Genomic DNA, 20,757 nt, shown 5'->3' on the forward strand with positions numbered 1-20,757 from the left:
TTGCAGAAACAGTACCTGAATCCGTTTCACTTTCAACTGGGTCCCCATTTGGCTCTTCTAAAATATCGTCGCCACTATCAACATTTACACGTTTTGGTCGTTTCCTTTCCATTATAAAGATGTTTTTATACCACCAAAAGCGCTTGTAGATAACAAAAGAACTCCTCACAACACAATACGACCCAATTCTTTTGGTTCGTTCGCGCTTATAGCAATGTTGCATTATCGCATTTTATCAACTTTCGCTTTCAACTTATATAGCGTTGCCATATCTAGAAAATAAAATTACTGACAGAGGGCCATTCCTACCATCTCCCACCAAACCTATAGGGCCATCCTACCAAACCAGTGTTTGAATTAAACTTCCGAACTAGAGGGGGATGTTTTTGATAAATATATAGAAAAAAATACTTATTCCATGTAAAAATATTATGTTATTTCTGCGAGCCGGACCGGGGATAAACTTTAACGAGAGGGAATTTCCCCCAACATTAATCGCTAGCAGTAATGTGAAAAAGACAGAAACAACAGAAATATCACATTTCGCAGCAATAGGGAGTCTTATTCGCTTTTCAGACCAAAAACAGAAGTTCGTGTATTCGTGCGCGCCCGCGTGTATGTGTTTGTGTCGCAAAATAAAGTCCTAAATCGATGCTGTAATAAATTTCCAATTTACAAAGCTTTTGTTTTTTAATAATGTTTAGAAACTAAAGAAGGCTTTAATTCTGAAAATCAACCTTGAATAATAATAAATCTCATAAAATGTCTATTGCTCCAATCACTTTTTTGTTACTGGAGACATTAACGCTCAACTTAGAAAATTCAATACATGTAAAAACACTAAATATACAATTAAATGTAATTCATAAATGTTGCGAGACTGCGAGATGTCTCGCGAGACTTAACCGAGTCTCGTCTCGCGTCTCGCATAAAATTTTGAGTCTCGTCTCGCAAATGCGAGACGAGACGAGACTTCACGCGTCTTGCGTGCATCCCTAGTACTAGTTTCTCTATATTTTTGCAAACTTGAATACGTACACAGCTAATAACGCTTAGAACATAATCTCTCTCGCTTTCGTAGACACAGATGATTTGGCAACTCCTAGGATACCGCTGTCTACTACTGCCAATAGAGAGAAACTTATAAGTGCTTGCACGCCCACGTAGGTTCCTCCGTAACAGTATGCTAGCGAGCCACGGCTGGCAACCAAGCAGGTTTCCTCTCTGTGGATCGGTTTCTGTAGGCGGAGCGAGTAAATCGAAATTATGTACAATGACATAGCAGCCATTTTGGGTCTATCTGAGAATTTCGGGGCATCATTTCGTAGCGCTTTGCGTCAACGCAATGCAAAATTTATGTTTTACTTTGCGATTCTTGTTATTGTAGTTATAATTACTTATTGCATTATTTGCATTGAGTTGAATCCGCTGATTTTGCTCCAACCGTTACGAAATGAGACCCGCAGACTGTATTGTAGATTGGAGAATGTATTAACTTCTATTACTTTTGTGAGCGGTAATATCTGACGGGAAAATGAAATGCTACGAAGGAAATTATACATTTTTATTTTTGTTACATAAATTGATTATAGAACGTTTTCTTGTAAGGGTATAAAACCAATACACTAATAGATTTAAGACCAAATAGCAAAATCACTATACATATTTCGTGATGCAAATTGATAAACGGGATAACCGGGCACATTCCGTATTGCGAAAACTGGTACGAAATGACAACCAATGTCAGTAACAGAGGCGACTTTTGAGGGAAGTGACATTGGTAAAAAAAAATAACATTTTTCGAATGCAATCCACGAGAAGTTAACTGCGCAAATGTATGATAGAATTTCTTTATGGTGGAAAACATTAATGATCTCAAAGCAAAAGTTCAACAAAACACACCAACCACGTTTTGTTCATTGTTATGCATATTTTGTATATTATTATTATTATTATTATTATTATTATTATTATTATTATTATTAATAATAATAATAATAATAATAATAATAATAATAATAATAATAAAAATAATAATAATAATAATAATAATATACAAGGTCAGTGGTAGCCCATGCCTTCAAACAGTATACGCCACTGTTATAATTAATCGTTCCTCTGCCCGTAATTTTTAAATCGTTCCTGTGCCCGTTTACATACTTACTGGTCGCATCGGAAGTTCAGGTACATTTTGAACACTCCTAAGCATATTAACCACTGTTAGGAGCCATTTTAGACTTGTTTGTTCACTGATAGAACACTTCAGGACATTCTTGGACTTGTACTTGAACAAGAAAATTTCCGTTTTTTTTTTAACTCCATTCCGAAAAAAGCCAGCATTTTTGCATCTCTACTCTGACATGAAAATTATTTGATATTGTGAAATCCTTTCTGTTTAATATTCTAGTCTCTGTAGAGAATGTTCTCGGTAAATTGAGGTTTCTAAGCGCTAACCTCATAATATTAAAGCACAGCAGAACAATAGTGAGGAAAATGTTCGTAATAATATGAAACATACAAATGGATTTTAGCATCCTAACATCATAAAATTTATCTTCGAAACTTAAGTGGCCTTTTACCGTGGGCCCCTGTATTGCGGACCTTGCAGGTCTGTTAATTACGCCACTATTTAAGTCCAACTGTCCATTTTTCAATGAAAAAATATTTCCCTCCTAGAAAATCTCATGGGCACAAGCTATGTCCTAAAACACTCCTCTGAGCACCCTTGCTCTTACATGAACGTCCACGAATTTGATGAACTTTCTTACCTCAATTTCACATCTTCAATACGCTTCATAGTTAACGCGTCCCAGAAATGTTTGTTTGAAATTGATACCAATAAGCATGTGCGACTTGAAAAATATTTGTCCCATCTTAACACAAACATTTTAAAATAGTCTTGTAATTTATTTCTCATGTTTATTGGATCAATAAAGAAAGCAATATTTTCATATTATGAAATAATGTGTAGGGGTAGGCGTTGTACCTTTGAAACGAATAGTGAAGAAGACAAGACAAGACAAGAGTAATGTTCCTTTTAATTTTTTCACCCCCAAAACGAAGATTTTTTTTTGTAGTTACCTTTTGAGTTTTGTGCTCTTCCATTTTCGCAACTTGTGATATTTATTTGTCCAAACTTGGGGTAGAATCATTGGTGAATACAGTAAAATTTTTAGTTTTAACATCTGTTCAATATTTAAGCTAGTGGAGATTTTTTTTTTCGTAATGGTGGCCCTCTTGTATATACCTATGAACATTAATGCATCGTGTACCTTTGAACGATAAATAATACTGTTTCAAGCTACACAATGTAAGTAGTTAAAACAATTGATATATTTTATATTGGTTAGGTTAGGATATAAAGTTATTAATTATAATTTTAAATAGGCTTGTGTATAGCCCGCTCCCCCCAGTTCTTTGTCAACGGAACTGGAAGAGTCACTACTACTACTTATATCGAGAACAGAACCCAAACAACCCCTGCGGGGCTTCTAACCCGTTCCTACTACTACTACTATTGCTACTAACTCCCACTACTACTACTACTACTACTACTACTATTGCTACTAACTACTACTACTACTGCTACTACTACTACTACCGCTACTACTACTACTACCGCTACTACTACTACTACCGCTACTACTACTACTTATACTAAAACTTCCTTACCACAAGATTTACATCTTAAATCTTTATAACATGCGATTCCGATTCATTATGAACTAGTATGAATCATTAGAATCACTATGATTCGTTAAAAATCACTGGGGGGAGCGGGCTATACTCAATCCTTTAAATAGTTTCTATATATTCGCTTATTGCATAACATAATGTTAAGAGTTGTATATGCTCATCTTTATTGTTCACAAGTTTTTGTTAGAACTTCTCTTCAATTTTTAATTCAGTTAATAAAATTTCAATTCTGGGGAACTTTTTATAGCTAAACCTTTTATTGCAATTTATAACTGTTAATATTTAAGGCTTCTTTTTATATTATTGCCTCAGAAACGTTGTAATTATCATTTTGTTCAAAGGTACAAGAGGGTCTGTTCAATGGTACACGACCATAATGTACCTGTGAACAAAACGGATATGCTCTTGTTATATTCTATAAAAGCTAATGTACTTATGTAACACGTTTAAAAACCATCCTATCTAATAGCAAAGAGATGGCACTTCAAATGTACGACAAAAATTGGGGAAAAGTGCTGAATATTAGCACCAAAATTTCGAAGACTCTAAAAGTGTTCACAGGTACAACGCCTTCACCTAACTATTTGGTTTAGACTACCAAAGAGAAATGCAAAAACATTCCTCTCGCCTTTTTGGCGACGAAAGTTTGCTTTGAAAACTTTCGAGGAGGACCTAAACATTAATCATTCGTTTTATGTTTGCAATAAGAAAAACATGATTTAAAAAAATGAAGGGCACAGATCACCATTCATCACGCTGCGTTTTATTTTTGGCAACGACTAGAGGGTTGTATTAAAATAGGCTTCTTTGTCAACGAAATGATCTATTTTTATAGGAGGGCGGTCATTGTATAGATGTCTTTATATATATATTGTTCATTAAATAAGAAAATGGCTGTGATTCATTCGCGTCATCGACAACTGTAATGTATGTCACGGAGGTTGAATGTAACTGACTGACGTGGAACTAACACACGCCTTGCACCTGCTGTCGACACGTGTGCATTTTCCGATCGCCTGTTGTTTTCTTCCGATTTGTTAAGAAGTGTTGCTAACTACATAGATTGAACGTGAACGTAAACTGCATTAAGAGGATATCAACGTGTCAAAAATATTATCTGTGTATGAGGTAATCATAACCACAAGTATTTTGCTATCACTGGTAGGTCACTTGCTACTAATGATGAACAGCTTCTTTCTACAGAATCGATTCCTTTCAAGTCGTTCTAAATAAGGATTCGCTTGTCTGCATTGAATCCTTTGGTTCCAGTAAATTGTGTTACTCCGTCTTCCTTGGTTCCTTCTTCCTTAGCAAACAAGAATTCGATTCTTCTTCTCGATCAAACCTTATGGTTTCAATGAATTGAATAATTCCGTATGATTCTGCGATTTGATTCCTCCTTTAAGACAAATTGATCTAACCTCTTTTATCAACTTTGAAGTTATTGGATAATAGTGGGCTATTGGGAGGGAAGGGGAGGAAGGATAACTAGAAGTATATAAGGGAGAATTGCTATGTTTCAAAGGATGCGGAGAAAATTCAGCTTATCTCTGTTTCTAGCTCTTACTTGTTATACGACATCAACCAAAACCACTGATTCAATCCGTCAGCCTCGTTGAGTGAATCTGTCTCATAATTCCACCGGCCAATCCTGTCCCTTTCAGAGATTCGATCCTTTCATACCACTGAAAGATTCGTTCTTTTGGAATGAATCGTTCCGGATTTACCCATCACTACTTGGCACAAGTTGGGAAGCTTGCATACATTACAGCAGGGGTGCAAATAAGCAACAAAATTTTACTAGCCCAACAAAAAAGTTACTAGCCAACATTCTACAATAGAAATAATTTACTTACCTTTAGTATAATATTAAATACTCGTCCGCACCGAGGAACCGCTCGCCCCGGGCGAGTGGGCGAGTGGTTATTTGCATCCCTGCATTAGAGTTATCAGCTAACCTCTTCACTTACACATAATAACTACTGCCTTAATACTACCCATTCATTGTTGTCCAATTTTTCCTTCTTGATTTTCCTTTCATTACATTCTGTATTAGACCGTCAGAACAAAATATATCTCAACGCTCGAAATATGTATTATTCTTGTGATTTTCTTCACTCCTCATGTGAGCAGACAATGTAATCAAGAGCCGTCTTAATGCATGGCCCAATGGTCACTTGCTCGGGGGCTCCTCAAGTACAATTAAATGTATTAATTACATGTATAGTGTAAAATTTAAGTCGTAGGGACTCAACATACTTGCAAAAGAGTACATAGTGCTGTCAAGGTGGAACTGAATATAGTAACACAGGTCAGTGGTGTAGCCTTATGCAGTTCACAAGAGCACGTGAACCACCAAATATTTTTTTATTTCTTGTTCCTTAAGATAGTATTATATTACCGCTTCGTTGCTTTCTTTTCCTTTCTTTCCTGTAACGTTACAGCGACTAGATTTCTTTAAATTTTAAACACTCTTCCCGCTTGTTTCCCCCCTTGCGTATGTGCATTCCGTCACACCACGTTCACAACAGGGAGTGAACGTGATTGGACTACTCTGTGTGTGATACAGAAGAGAAGCAGGAGTAGCAAAGCGAAGAAACTGCGATCTCCCGGCGTTCAAAAGAAAATTTAAATATGTAGTGTTGACAGCTGTTGTTGACTAAAACAGAATTAAAGAATAAACTTTTGCAATTGAAAATAGAATAATGTAGCAATATACAACTCATTCTCTCAATCAGTTATTTCTTTTCTTCTCAGTTCCTTATAATAAAAATAAACAAATGGATTAAACAAAATTACGGCTTTCCGAGGTCGTACCAAGAGGAATGGGAGGTTTAGAACCCTTTCCCAGAGATTTTTAAGTTAACGCAAAAGATTGTATTTCAATTTGTTTTGAAGTCTTTTTTTTAATACATAAATAACCTCCTCATATTCTCTTTCGGGTACGGTTTTCCTGCCTAAATAAACTGAATATTAAAAAAAAAAAAATAAATAAACTGAATAGCCTATGAAAACATACTGCATTTAGTAACATTGCTAAATGGTAAGATCTAACATTCTGTATTGTAAGAACCTGAAGGGAATTTTGGGACTGATTTTCGCATTTCAACATTCTTTTTAACAAATACGAAATGAAAAAAGACGAATATTGTTATTTGCAGTAAGGTACTTTCAGCTGTAACACTTCTAAAAGAACCACGGCAATTTTTGTTTTGTTTTGTTTTGTTTTGTTTTGCGTAACTTCTTCAGTTCGGAGATTGTACTTGATGCGCTGAGACATGGTTCACTCAATATGTTAAAGTGGCAAAAGTGAAAACTAGTTGTGTAGTGGTATACTGGTTGATTTATAAATGTGTTTGCTAATATTTATTATTTCTTTCTCTTAAGTTCCAGTTAAGCTAGATTTTTGGTAAGTATACACCGGTTCGTTTTCAAAAATTTAGCTTATACCCACCCTAATACCTTAATTAAAATAAATATATGCTCAACTATAAAAATATGAAGTGGGTACACACCGTATACTCCCATTACATTCTTGATAGGTTTTCTCTCAATTCTAGTGACTCTAAGGCCTGTTTGACACGGAGGCATTTTCCGGAAGATTTCTTGTAGCAATAATCTTATCATTACCCTTTCTTGTAGACAATTTCGATGAACAATTGCTTAGGACATACTCGACATAAGGTAACTATCATCAAGAGGGGAAAACTAAAATGTGGCGAAATTTCAAAATTAATTTAAAGCAATAATTGGGTGATAGAGTATGAAATGAAAATATCTTTGTTTTGCTTTCCTTGTCTGTTATTTGAAATTAATTAGAAAAACACTTGAAAGGTGTAATATACTTCGGGAATTTGGTTGAAAAAGTAAAGGGCGCTCCCACATGGGGAGTCCACCAGTTCTGGATCCTCCATCCCCCGCTCAAAACTTCGTAAATCAACACACATTTGCACACGTTCACAATAAAAATTATATTTTTTTTTAGTAGAGAGATTATTGATGTAGCCTAAATATTTGATCTTACACTTCTCTTTTTTTTCTTATAAAAAATCTAATTCTATAATCTTTTCTGAGAATATAGGTGGCAAAACTTAACAATTATCGTTTTTCCATTGTAGAATTACACTGGGTTAGTATATAGACGTAGTGTCTTGTAGTATTGGATCCTCCCTCAAGCTTTGGACCTATCCCAACAAAAATTTCTGGGTGTGCGCCCGGTAAGCATGTCAAATATCCTATCAAAAATCATTTCTATTAAGGCTTATAACGATTTTGTAGAAATAAAGTGACATTCGCTCACTTTTGTTTGATTACATCAAATTTTTGGTGTTTGAACATGTATAATGTCTCTATTACGAGTCCGAAGATTCAGATAAATCTGGTGTTTTCCATGGTTTGGTTGACTTCCCGAAATACCTTACTATCCTAATTTGTCTGTGGACTAGCGTTTTACAAGTCCCGAGTTCAATTCCAGGTAGGAGAGCATCGAACACACTTCAGTAATCTCACTTTTAAACTGTAAATCTCGTCCTGTAGACGTATAGCCTAACCTCTTGACAGAGGACGTAAATACAAAATAAACAATCATGAAATGTTTTCAGACAGCAATGCAATAACATGTGGACAAAGAGATTAAAGGCACCTCTGGAACTGTCACAATAATTTGCTGCATTGCATGTTGCGTGTATACTATCAACAGTTTATTAAATAGCATACATGACAATTCGAGACGTTTCGAGTCTAATGCAGATGCTAATCATCATGAAACTGATGGTGAATCCATACAAATAGATTGAGGTTTGTGAATCTTTCAGCACACAACAGACACGTGAAAAACTTACTAAATATTTCGATGTCTACTTCAGAAACTGAAAGTTGTTTTATCACATGAAAGAATATAAAGATATTTAAAGAAATGCCATAAACTCAGAATTGTCTCAGTGCATTTAGCTACAGTATCAATAGAGAAAAAATTGATAAAGAATATATTTCAAAAGAATTGTTTGTTGACAAGTTCAGTGCCCAGAAGAACAGCAGTATTGATTTCATATACAAATGAAATGAAGTATTGGTTATAAATGAGTACTCTTTACTATGTATAAGTATATATGGTTACTTTCATTGATTTGATCGTTTTGCTTATTAAAATACTGAAAGTAATAACCGACAGTAGACATTATATTTTCTAACGGCTGTGCACTATCGAAAAATTATATCACGAAACGCCACTGATACAGGTCATCCAAGTTTATTATTTTCTCTGTGTTTTCCTTTATTCTAGAGTTTGCATGTATCTATGGGGTGTCTCACAATTCTGCACGTGACTAATGCAGTATTACGCTCTCATGTATCTTTTTTATGTTTTTCTTCAAATCCAGTTGTTTCATGTGCTTTGGTCAATGTCTTGTGGAGCAATCCGGTGTCCAATATTCATATTGATATTATTCTCACACGTTCTGCTTTCCATTTTTTAAAAAAATATTTTGGGCTAGTTGTTTGCATTTTTCTACTTTTTCTATATGTGTTTCCTACTACTGCTGTTAAAATTAAAATAATTTAATATCTGAATAACGGAATCTTCCAATATTCGTTATTTGAACAATATTTATTATTGGAACAATTATTCGGATAACGACTAACTATTCGAACAATTTTTCGGATAACGAATAATTGTTCGAATATTGAAAAGAATATTCGGATATTCGAATATTCGAATAACAGCAGTATAATTATTCAAATAATGAATTTTAAGAGCACCACTTTCTACAGATTTGTTGTGTTTGGCACTAGGTCATGTTTATTAGGTGTAACTATTCTTTCTCTTTCCTTTCCGACCTGTTACGATGTACACTCGTAAGCAGAAAATTTTGCGCGTAATACACGATTTTCTAGATTTATTACATTTTATCTTCTGCCTTTGACTAAAGTTGAGTGATTAGTAAGTGTGATAGAAAACAATCCTTGTATGAACGTACTCCAAGGAATATTACAAAACAATAAAATTATAAGCAAAAAAGCAAAATTAAGCTCAATTGAGTGTATCCTGGCAATAATACTTTCGAGGGATTTTTCAAGCAGCAGAGGGAAAGAAACTGCGAAATTGACTTAACATTCAATAAAAGGATTTTAATGAAGAAATGAAATTCAACGAGAATGTTGCATTATTCTTTTAAAACTAGTGTCTGTATTGCTTGTCAAACATGCTTAATCTTCTGTAATCAATATTTCGTACTCAAATGTAGAAAAAACATAAAAAAACATCTTTCGCTAAACTCGAAGCGACGCGTTAGGCGAGAATATTTCCATGTGTAGTTATAGAAAGTAGCTTCCCAGCAGGAACGTAGCCAGGATTTTGTAAAGGGGGGGGACTCCGTTACATGAAACTGTGGTCATCATACTAGGGACTCAATCAATCTAAACTATTTTACTTTCAACATATATTGGTTTGCATAGCCAGGATTTCCTAATCGGGGTGACACGAAACACTGTAGTTATCATACCAGAAGCTCGATCAGTCTAAACTATTTTACTGGCAGCATATATTAGTTTGTTAGGACAATAAAATGAAGTTATGTTAGTAAGTACTTTAATTACAAACTATGAAGAAATCTCGAGAAAAAGAATAAAAAAAAGCATTGAAAAAGATTTTACAATATTTACGTTCCTTCCTTTGTTCATTCAAATATAACAATTTTCCTTTCACTATGACCTCAACTATTATAAAAAAGTATATATTCAATAATGTCTTGTAAAATATTTTACAATATCTGCATTCTTTTCTCTGTTGAATCAAATGTTAATAGAATTTCCTTTTTATTTTTATTATTTTGTCAACTTTTTGTTTTTATTATTTCGTCACTACTGTTTGTTCCAAATGACAGGTTAGAGGAACAGTAGAAAACTGTTTCTGAAATAAGATGTTTGATACTGCAGAGAAGCGATGACGAAATATTACGATAAAAAATGTCCACCCACACTGTTACAGAACTGCACTATAATTTCGAAAGCTTAAAATTTCCCTGACTCGTAGCAGAAATTCTGAGAACTCCGTAACTTTTCTAGAAATTTCTTTCCTGACTCTTTCAGGATATCTCGCTACCATGTATTGCAAGTGATACAAATCTCTTCATAAGAAAGAGTAATCAAAATCTTGCTGTGGCTTTTTATTTTTAACGCTGATTCTTCTTTTTCTCGTTTCTTTTCGTTTCATCCTTCCTTATTTTTTTCATTTTTAATTTCTAAGAGGGATCCGGAACCCCCCTCTTTGGCTACGTGCCTGTTCCCAGCAAAATCTGTGTGGCGCATTGATTAGAACGACTGTCTGTAGAACGGATTTTTTTTTTACTTTGATTCGAATCTCAATCCCTTCTCTTATTTTCTTTTAAAATAGTAAAATATGTATAAGATATTCATATTAATTTAAAACTACAACTATAGGATAATGAAGTAAATGCAATTAAAGTTTTCCTTAAATTTGTCCAATTTATTTAGGACAGACGTCTGCTCATATATTGATCATTATTTTTTTCTTTACATGATAATTACATTCAAAGAACAGGATTTAAAAGTAGAAACATTATTAAAAATAAATATTTACAGAACATATCACAACGTACGCTACAGTAGATTCTTACAATGAAGATACGAGTGACTCTAAAATAAAACCAAACAAATAATGGCAAGGAAGAATTAAGGCGCATTTTGATGACTATTAAATAAAAAAATAATTAACATATTACTTGTCAGTGTACTGAGAATAAATATAAATATTAGGGAAGATAAATAAAAGTGACTGGGAGCATCAGAAATGTGAGTGTTGAGAAAAATGACTAAATGGTACGAAAACATACAGGAGATGTTAGAAAACACGGAGTAAAACAGTCACACAAGATATATCTGCGCACGGAAACATCTACAGGACAGTTTAAGACACGTGACATCCAAGTCAAAGCAAAATTCTTGTAATGGTCAGACTTGGTTAGAAAGATACAAGATGACCCTGTGTAGCGTATTCGCGAATGCTCTCTTCTTCGGTGTGAGTCAGTGGCGGCTAATGTTATTGTTGCAGCGTTGCGCAACGACTAAAGTATTTCTAGAAAAAATATTATTAGCAATAGTAATAAAGAACAGAAAAAATACTTTCTAATACTCCCATATATACTTTAAATAACATATATTTTTACTTCTGTAACTGTCCGTTTCGTTAATCCGTTTTAAAAAGCGAAAAATAATCCGTCACAGAGTCTCTAATTTATATTGTGTTGCAGCGAGTATACAACGACCAGATTCCTTCAGCGCGGGAATTGGAGCAAATGTTAAGTCTCCTTTCCCCTATCTCAGAAGTTAAAGGGACTGGTCGTTGCAGTGCTTCTGCAACACAGCACGGTTTCCAGTGAATGAGAAGATTTTTCGCGCTAAATAAGCTTTCTGAATTTTATTTCACTAGCAATTAACAAATGGAATTTGTTTTTATGCATTCATATTTTTAAATTACGGTACTTATACTAAAGCAAATCAATATAATGACAACTAAAAAAACAAGTGATAGAAGAATTACAAAATAAGAAAGAAAATATGTAGTAGAGCAGAAATCAAATGAAAGTAGATCCGCATTTACAAGTTAATTCTTAGCTTATATAGATAATGAAGGTTTCTTCTACAGTAATTTGTGAACCAAATATTAATAAGGCAATATGTAGAATCTTCCCCTCCCCCCTCTGTGGATAGTATTTTAGTATATACATATTTCTTTTATAAAATAAGTATATTTTATACTCTTGATAAAACTTTATGGTGGGGAACGCCACATTGAATTTGGGACTAGTTAGCAATGCTCAAAGGCGTAGCCACGAGGGGGGGGGGCACCGGGTCCGGACCTCCTCAAAATTTCGAAACTTGACTAACATTTGTAGACTTTCCTAACGAACTATACTTGTTTAACAGAGAAATGATTGATGTACGCTAAATATTTTATTTTACGCCTCATCATGTACTCTTTCTTTTCTTATAGAAATAATCGTTCTATCATGTTTTCTAAAAATATAGGTGACAGTAATTAAGAATTACTTATCTTTTCGGGTACATACTTTTTCTTTCTTCTTCGTTTGTTATTCGGGTACTTATCGTTTGTTACTACGTAGACATATTGGACCTTCCTCAAATACTTTGGACCCCTCCCAGCTAACATGTTTCAAGATTGCTTTTCAGAACGTTGATAAAAAACATTGTTTCGCCTCATGTGGAAGTATATTGTATTCATCGTGCATTGCGTAACAACCAAGACGGATGATTTGGAATATAGTTTTTTTTCTTTTACGCACATGTGTGTGTGTGTGTGTGTGTGTGTGTGTGTGTGTGTGTGTGTGTGTGTGTGTGTTGATATATGAATAGAGTTGCCAACTCTGTAAAATAAAAAACCGGCACTTCCTCAAAATTCTCTATGATATAGGTCTCAGCGTGAAGTATCTCTGTTCGGACCTATCCATGGAACGGAAATGTACTATCATGAACAAAAGTGCATTAACACATATATTCTGTATGTCCTTAGAACATTCACTAATAAACTTAATAGATACATTGTGCTATAAATGAGAAACTGAAATTGATCAATTGGCATTCATCAATTTATTGTATTTACCAGTAACTACCATTTCTTTAAAATTATCGAAACAGATGAACAAAAGTATAATAATCTTTACGTGACAATTTTGGATTTGGAAAATGAAATTCACTTTTTAAACATATAGTCTCTACTGCAACTATGGGAAATTGCTTTAAGAAGTCCTTTTCCACTCTTAATAAATGTATAAAATTCCTTGAAAGTAAATTTCAAATTTTTCCTGATACAGTCCCTGTCATCTCTCTAAAATTTTCTAAACAGGTGAACAAAATTTATTAATCGTTGATAGATGGTGAAAGGTAACAGTTTTGAGTTTACAGAATGACAGCTACTTTTCAATATCTATACTTCGAACTAGATACAAATTTGAAAAAAAAAAAACTGTTACAAAGGGGCTGGTGAGAAGTTTGTACCCGTCATCGGCTTTAATCAAAATAACAGCAATTTTTCCGGCCAGGCCAATGAAAAGCCGGCCAGTTGACAGCCCTATGTATGAATATGTAACATTCGTAATTCATATACCAGTATCTCTTTCGTATCAGCTGTTTTGGTTATTAATTATTAGATTTAATTTTATTGTGTGTGGTTTAATTCTGTACATAACCTACAAATTCTGAATGAATTGCATACCATGACTTATGTAAATAACTTACAAAAAAATTGCCCAGCTTTCAACCGAGGAAAAACTTACAATTAAGGCTTAGACAAAACAAGCAAAGTGCAATTCAGGAGAGTGTTCGAAAAAAAAAAAAAAACGGTTTAAATTCACAGGACATCTTATGGCAGTAATGTTGTATGCACTAGATACATTTCCACAATTTATTTTAAATTTTCCTAGATAAATTGTGAATAAAGCGTGTTCAATGTACATTTTTTTATAACATTAATCTCTGCTACGAACTCTCTTCAGTCTACACTGAACAGGAATTCGGATCACTGTCAAAGACTGAGTTAGCTAGAATGAATTGTTCACAATAATGCAGAAAAAATATTTAGTGAATCTACAAAGTTTCTGAAATTAATATTAACTGTACCTATGGCGTCAGTAAAAGAAGAAAAGTTTTTTTTTTAAACATCAAAAAGAATTGACACTCTCAAGAAATTGAATGTCCCAAGAAAGGTTATCACGATTGGTTATGCTTTCCATCGAAAAAGACCTGACAATAAAAATACTAGAGTTCAACCAGCATGTATTATTCAGATTTGCTCCAATCAAAGAGAAAACAATGAACTTACTAATTAAATAAGGTGATTAATCGGATTAAATGTTCTGCATTTTTTATTTTTAAAAAACAGAATTTTATTTAATTTAACATGTTACATAGCATTTGCATCTAAAGTTATGCTGATTAGTTAATGAGTCCATTTTATATCTTCTGTCTCCGATCGTTCGTACTGCAACACCCGAAACCACAACCCACCGGCCGCCACTGGTGTGAGTGGTCCCGGGCTCGATTTCCAATGGAAACACTCGGTGCGAAAGGTAAATTTTCTTCATAAACACCAGGCAAACACCAGGATGGTGCCTAACTTAAAGGTCCAAAGCCACTTCTTTTCTTTCTTCTTTCCCTACTTCCCGGGTAGTGTAATCGCCGAAGGACGTCTTATCTCACACTTGACTGGCTAAAATGGTCATAGGTGCCGAAATCTCAGAAATATAGTTCGTAATTCCCCTTAATCAAAATACCGTCGTAAATTAATTAAATAGTATGTATGTAAAGATTGTCCCTCTTTTAGAATACAACATGAAAGCAAAAGGGCTGTGTGTGAATTTGGAGGTTTCACACTTTCTTGACTTCGGCACTCATGTAGGTGATGTAGGCTGGTGAGCCCCCCGCTTCGGCATCATTTATTTTCCCCGGTTGCCCCAGGTGGTTTATGGCTGTTTTGCTCAACACATTGGCCACCCAATAATCTCACACCTCACATCATAGGAATCAACGTGACACAATGTTTTGATAAGAAACTACAGAAGTTCTACAGTGACGGGACGATGGTGTTTCATAATGTTATTTTCAAATCACAATACTGTGTAAATGTATTTTCGATTTTGACCTCCAAAAGCTTAATACCTCTTACAGAACCTGATATAAACGTGAGGTTGATAGCCTTTCTTAAATTCGCTAATGCTTTTTATACATGCTTCGAATATTTTTTGTTTTTACTGTCGTCTTCAAGTTCAATAACTTTAGCTTTAAAAAAAACATAATTTTTTATTCTAAAAGGTTTGGAAGTTTTGCGCCTGATGTCAGTGGAATTTTGTACAGTTCTATTGTTTCGATTTTGTAGCTAACGCAGTTTAGTTTGTCTCTTTTCTCTAGTAGTTTAGTGCAATTCTGGCAGAACCATGATTTATTCCTATTTATTTCCTCGTGTCCCAATTCTTTTGTTGCTGAAATGTTAATGATATCCTTAATTTCAATCCTTAACTTAAGATTCCAAATCTTTTAAAACAGAATTTTTTCGACACTATTCTGATATTCTACTCTTACCTGACCCTCCTCTAATTTCTTTACATTATATCACTCCGTTTTCGAATGCTGATTATTTTTTAACGGCAAATCTCTTTCTTATAATCGCTGTTACTCAAGTAGTGTCAATATCACAGTTCCTCAGCCGAATATATGAGTTATGCTAGACTGTCTTCTTCTATCTACTAAAATGTGATCGATTTGATCACGTGTTTTCACATTAAGTGAGATCTACGTGTATTTCTGAATATGGCGATGTGGGAATTTTGTTCTTTTTTCGGTAAAGTTTTGGATCGCGAGTCTAACGTCATTATCAGTACTTTCCTTATGCAGGCTTTTGTTCGATATCATTAGTTTGAAAATGTCTTCGAGTTGAGATCTCCTATATTCATATGGTGTCGCTGGAGTTGCTCAAATACACGTTTAACTTCGTAAAAGCTGACTTTTATATCACTTTCCTTACCTTCTGTTGGAGCATCTATATTTAAAACAATAATATCATACGACAGAACCTTAAGAATAATAAAAGAAAAACTAATAAATTCAACACGTTTAATTGCTGATATTATTCGTTTCAGAACGAAAAACCTTGTGTGTAGTTGGTGATTTTTATTTTCTTATCCCTTAAAAAACGAAAAAGAAAAACGTAAAATTTGCGATGTAGACCTCTCCGTTTCTTTCCCAATCTAATTTTCTCAACTCCTACTACGTCCATCCTATATTTCTTTAACTCATCCATTATGGATTTTAATGCGTCTATCCTATAAATACATTTCCATGTTTCAAATTTAGTATCCATTTTAATTTGATGAAGTCGTGGAAATATTTGTTTATAATATATGAAAAAAAACCCACCTAAGTCGTTTCTGAGAGAATCGTACAAAAATAATTTACACCCAAAAGAAAACGACACATTCAGTATGTTTTCTAAATATAAAAAGGCGTATACTATATTATAGGGCTGTTAATGATGTATTGATTTTTGAAATGTAAACAAAATCGTTAGACCTAATCAATTATTGAATTAAAATCAATTAAAAAGATTTCAAATTTTGTTTTTCACCCATCAGTAACTTATATTGGAAGCTAGAAAGAAATTCAGAAAAAACACATAGGAGATCTTATAAAACCTTTAAGTTTTAGATTTCACCCGGATAAATTAACAATATGGCGTCTAGTGAGAATACGTATATCGGAACGGATAAGCCACAAAAATAACCACTTCTGGCATGTAGGGGCCATGAAGTACGTAAATCTGTCGATATATCGAATTTGATTTTTCTTATCATCTCCATCTCCTATTGATGCTTGAAAATAAATAAAATTGGTAAACATTTCTTCAATGTTTTTTTAACCTTTAAACTACGGGATATTTTGTTTTCAAAATACCCTGTTTCTTGTCTTAACTATGGATATTTCGATTTCGAAATGATACTACAACAACTTTTTTTTTTTAAACACGTTTTGTTTCATGTGTCTTCGATAAATAGTAGTGAAGAAATGGACTTCTTTGTAAACCTTTACGAAAACGCTTTAAATGTAGTTTAAAGGTTAAAGGTAAATTACCTCCGTAGTTTACAGGTTAAAGACTTACCTCCGTTTAATACTAAAGATTTCAATAACTTTATCTTAATCGTTCTTACCCCATCAGGATTCTGCCGCCTATAGTCGGACAATTTGTCCATGCCGACCAGATGCCGCAGTCGGATTGCCGGCGCCGGACGACGGCATCTTTCAGCGCGATTTTCGACCGCGACGAATAGTTGCCTTGGCGAGCGGTCGGCAAACAGCCGGAAATGAGCATTAAATGCGCCGGCACCGCCGTCGGAAAGTTGTCTTGCCGAGCAGTCGGCAAACAACCGTAGAGGCGCAGTAAATGTGCCAGCGCCGCCGTCGAAAAGAGGCCGGCATAAGGAGTCGGCAGAGGGTCGAAAAGAGGCCTTTCCGATTGTTTTGCCGGCTCTGACGGTTGGCAACAGTCGGCAAAGAGTCGGCAAAGGGAATTTTACTTGACAATTTTCGACCGCTTGCCGCCTCGGCAAAAGGTCGGCAACTTTGAACAAGTAGATCGTCGTGCCGCCGCGGACGGGTGCCGGCTGCCACCGTCGGCGGCAGCAATCCCTCTTTCCGACCGCGGCTTCCTGATGGGGTAGAAGAAGGTGTTCTACAGACAGACTGAGTGCTAAAAAAGGGCATTAAATCATAGCAAATAAACAAATAATTTCTTTGTAAATTACTTTGAAATGGGAAATGCTATTTGAATACAAGTTTCAGTCTATTAGAAAGAGTATTGGTCTTTAGGTACAATAAACTGTAGTCAAACCGGTTTATTTATATATACACAAAAGAAAGCGAGTGGTGTCTGTCATAAGACTTTCGCATGAATGGAAAGAAGACATCTGGAGCAACAAAATTTTATAGACAGATAGATCTTCACTGTTTTTATTTATTTATTTATTTATTTATTTTTTTTGAATTTCTATTCGAGAGGCATTGAGGGATCAAATTTTATATGCAACAATCATACTGTACAAGGGAACCATAGTGACTGTAAGGTGGGCAACCCAACCGTTCGTCCTGTCGTTGAGGTTGCATACCTGGTCGTGCGAAGAACGGATATATATCTATACAAATAAAAATGAAAGTGACTACGTTTGTGACTTAATAACTCTTGAACCACCCGACCGATCTCGATCAAACCTTCCACATAAATGAAATTTGGGCCTGGGATGGTTTTTTATCATTTCACTTTGATGCAACTTAGGGGAGAGGAGAGAGAAGATATTTAAAAATGATCAAAAATGACCGATATTAGTGTCGAATTCATAGATTTCGGGGTCGCTGAGATGAACAGTAACCTTCCGGTCCCGTTTAAATCCCAATTCAGCCCTTTATATGTCCAAAATGAAACATATTCTCTCCGTACGGAGAACAGATATTCTGCTAGTATATTTATTTATTTATTTATTTATTTATTTATTTATTTATTGAAAAAACAACCTACTTGTCTGCAATTTACCGAAACTGCCTCAAATCAGCTCCATTGTTGTAAATATTATTGACAAAACGACTGGAAGGAGGAAGCTGTCATCAAATGGATTAAATATAAATTTAAATACTCAAGTTGCCCTTATTTATTCAGTAAGAGGAGTTTATTTGGTAGGTAACAGAGAGAAACCAAGGAAGTAAACGATCCAATTAGGAAATCAACGAACTATATTGGCGCTCGTGTATGTACGGTAACAATATATTTTTTAAAAAAGCCAATCTATAGCAGGATTGTTCTATAGCTTCATTCGCTCTTCGAGAATCAAATCAAGTAACTGAAGAAGAGTAAATTAAATATAGGGCGAATAAGTGAAGTGGAGAGAAATATTATTATGAGAAGCGTTTGTTCAACAGGAAAAGTGTTCTATTTGCATGACGTGGAAATGAGCATCGAAAAGCCAGATTGTTTTCCAAATTGACAATCCTATACTCATGCATAAAAAAAAATAATGGTATATAACCATCATATCATTAGCGTAATCATCATCATAGGCATGCTACCATTGCTAGCCGGTCATTTGCTGATAACAGGCTATTCCATGCACCAGCGTCCTCACCTTCATCTTGATGTAGGAATTTTCTGTTTTACTACAATCCATCAATAGTTGCTTCTTTTCGTTCTTTCCGTCTTCTATTGTCGATCGTATCGTCTACCACGTTTCCTTACTATACTGCACAGTTCCTTCTCAACCAACTGTTCTTTTCTCTTCTACTACTCCAAACTTTCGCGTAGTGTTCGTTCATGTTTCTGTCCTCATGAATTTATACAAGGCATTGAGCTGAATAAAAACATACGTTTTATGGTAAATTATCATGAGTAACTTTCGAGATAGTGAAGAAATACTCATTTTTGTGGCGGCAAAAGAGTATGTCATTCACTGCCAATAATAATTTAAACTTTTTGTTTTGCAGAAACACATTATTCATTTATTTATTTATATACTGTATGTATATAAATATACGTAAAAATTTTCGTTTTTCTCGAAAATTAAGCATGAAAATGTAGTCCCAAGCATGTCTTTTTGTTCTGTTTGATGTTATCTTTCGATTTAAACGTTTCATGTTAGGACTATTTTATAGTTCAACAAAAAAATACAATTTAAGAGTTAATCATAATTTTGGGCTTAAAGTTTAATAGTTAATCATAATTTTGGACTTGAAGTTTAAAGAGTTAATCACAATTTTGGGTTTAAAGTTTAAAGAGTTAATCATAATTTTGGGCTTATAGTTTAAGATTTAATCATAATTTTTGGCTTAAAGTTTAAGAGTTAATCAGAATTTTGGGCTTAAAGTTTAAGAGTTAATAATACTTTTGGGCTTAAAATTTAAGAGTTAGTCATAATTTTGGCCTAATGTTTAAGAGTTAATCATAATTTTCGGCTTGAAGTTAAGAGTTAATCATAATTTGGGCTATACTCATTAACCATATTATATACTGTCGTCTTGCTAATGTCATAATAAAACACTTCTCAGTTCAATCTTAATAAGTAGCGTGGTTATATAACAGAATCAATTTCTAGATTAAAAAAAAGTTTTCTCGATACCATTTTGTTCTGCTTAATGAGTTCTCTGGATTGGTATGTGTTTAGACATTCCTTCGTTCTTTGCTGATAATATTGTAGATTTGGCGTTTCCGTTATTTCCACTATTATCGTGGCGTCTCAGGTTATTAACACTGCCCCCCAAAAATATTTTTTTTAAATGTTAGTTAGCAACTCTTCCACTCACGAGTTGTTGAAGAGCAAGATGTGGAGCAGCTACATTTAGTATCACAAATAGTCGAAGGATCTCTAACTGACCTGGTCGAATGTTCGTGGTGAGTTATTCTTAGCGACGACTCCCTGCTGTGAACGGAAGGTTCGCAGAATAGCATTCGCTCTTTCCTTTCCCTGTGTTTTGTGTATGAGAAACAGAGAAGAGAAG

This window comes from Thermobia domestica, chromosome 3 (genome assembly GCF_964235325.1).
Source record: "Thermobia domestica chromosome 3, izTheDome1.hap1.1, whole genome shotgun sequence".
In the NCBI taxonomy this organism is placed as follows: Eukaryota; Metazoa; Arthropoda; class Insecta; order Zygentoma; family Lepismatidae; genus Thermobia; species Thermobia domestica.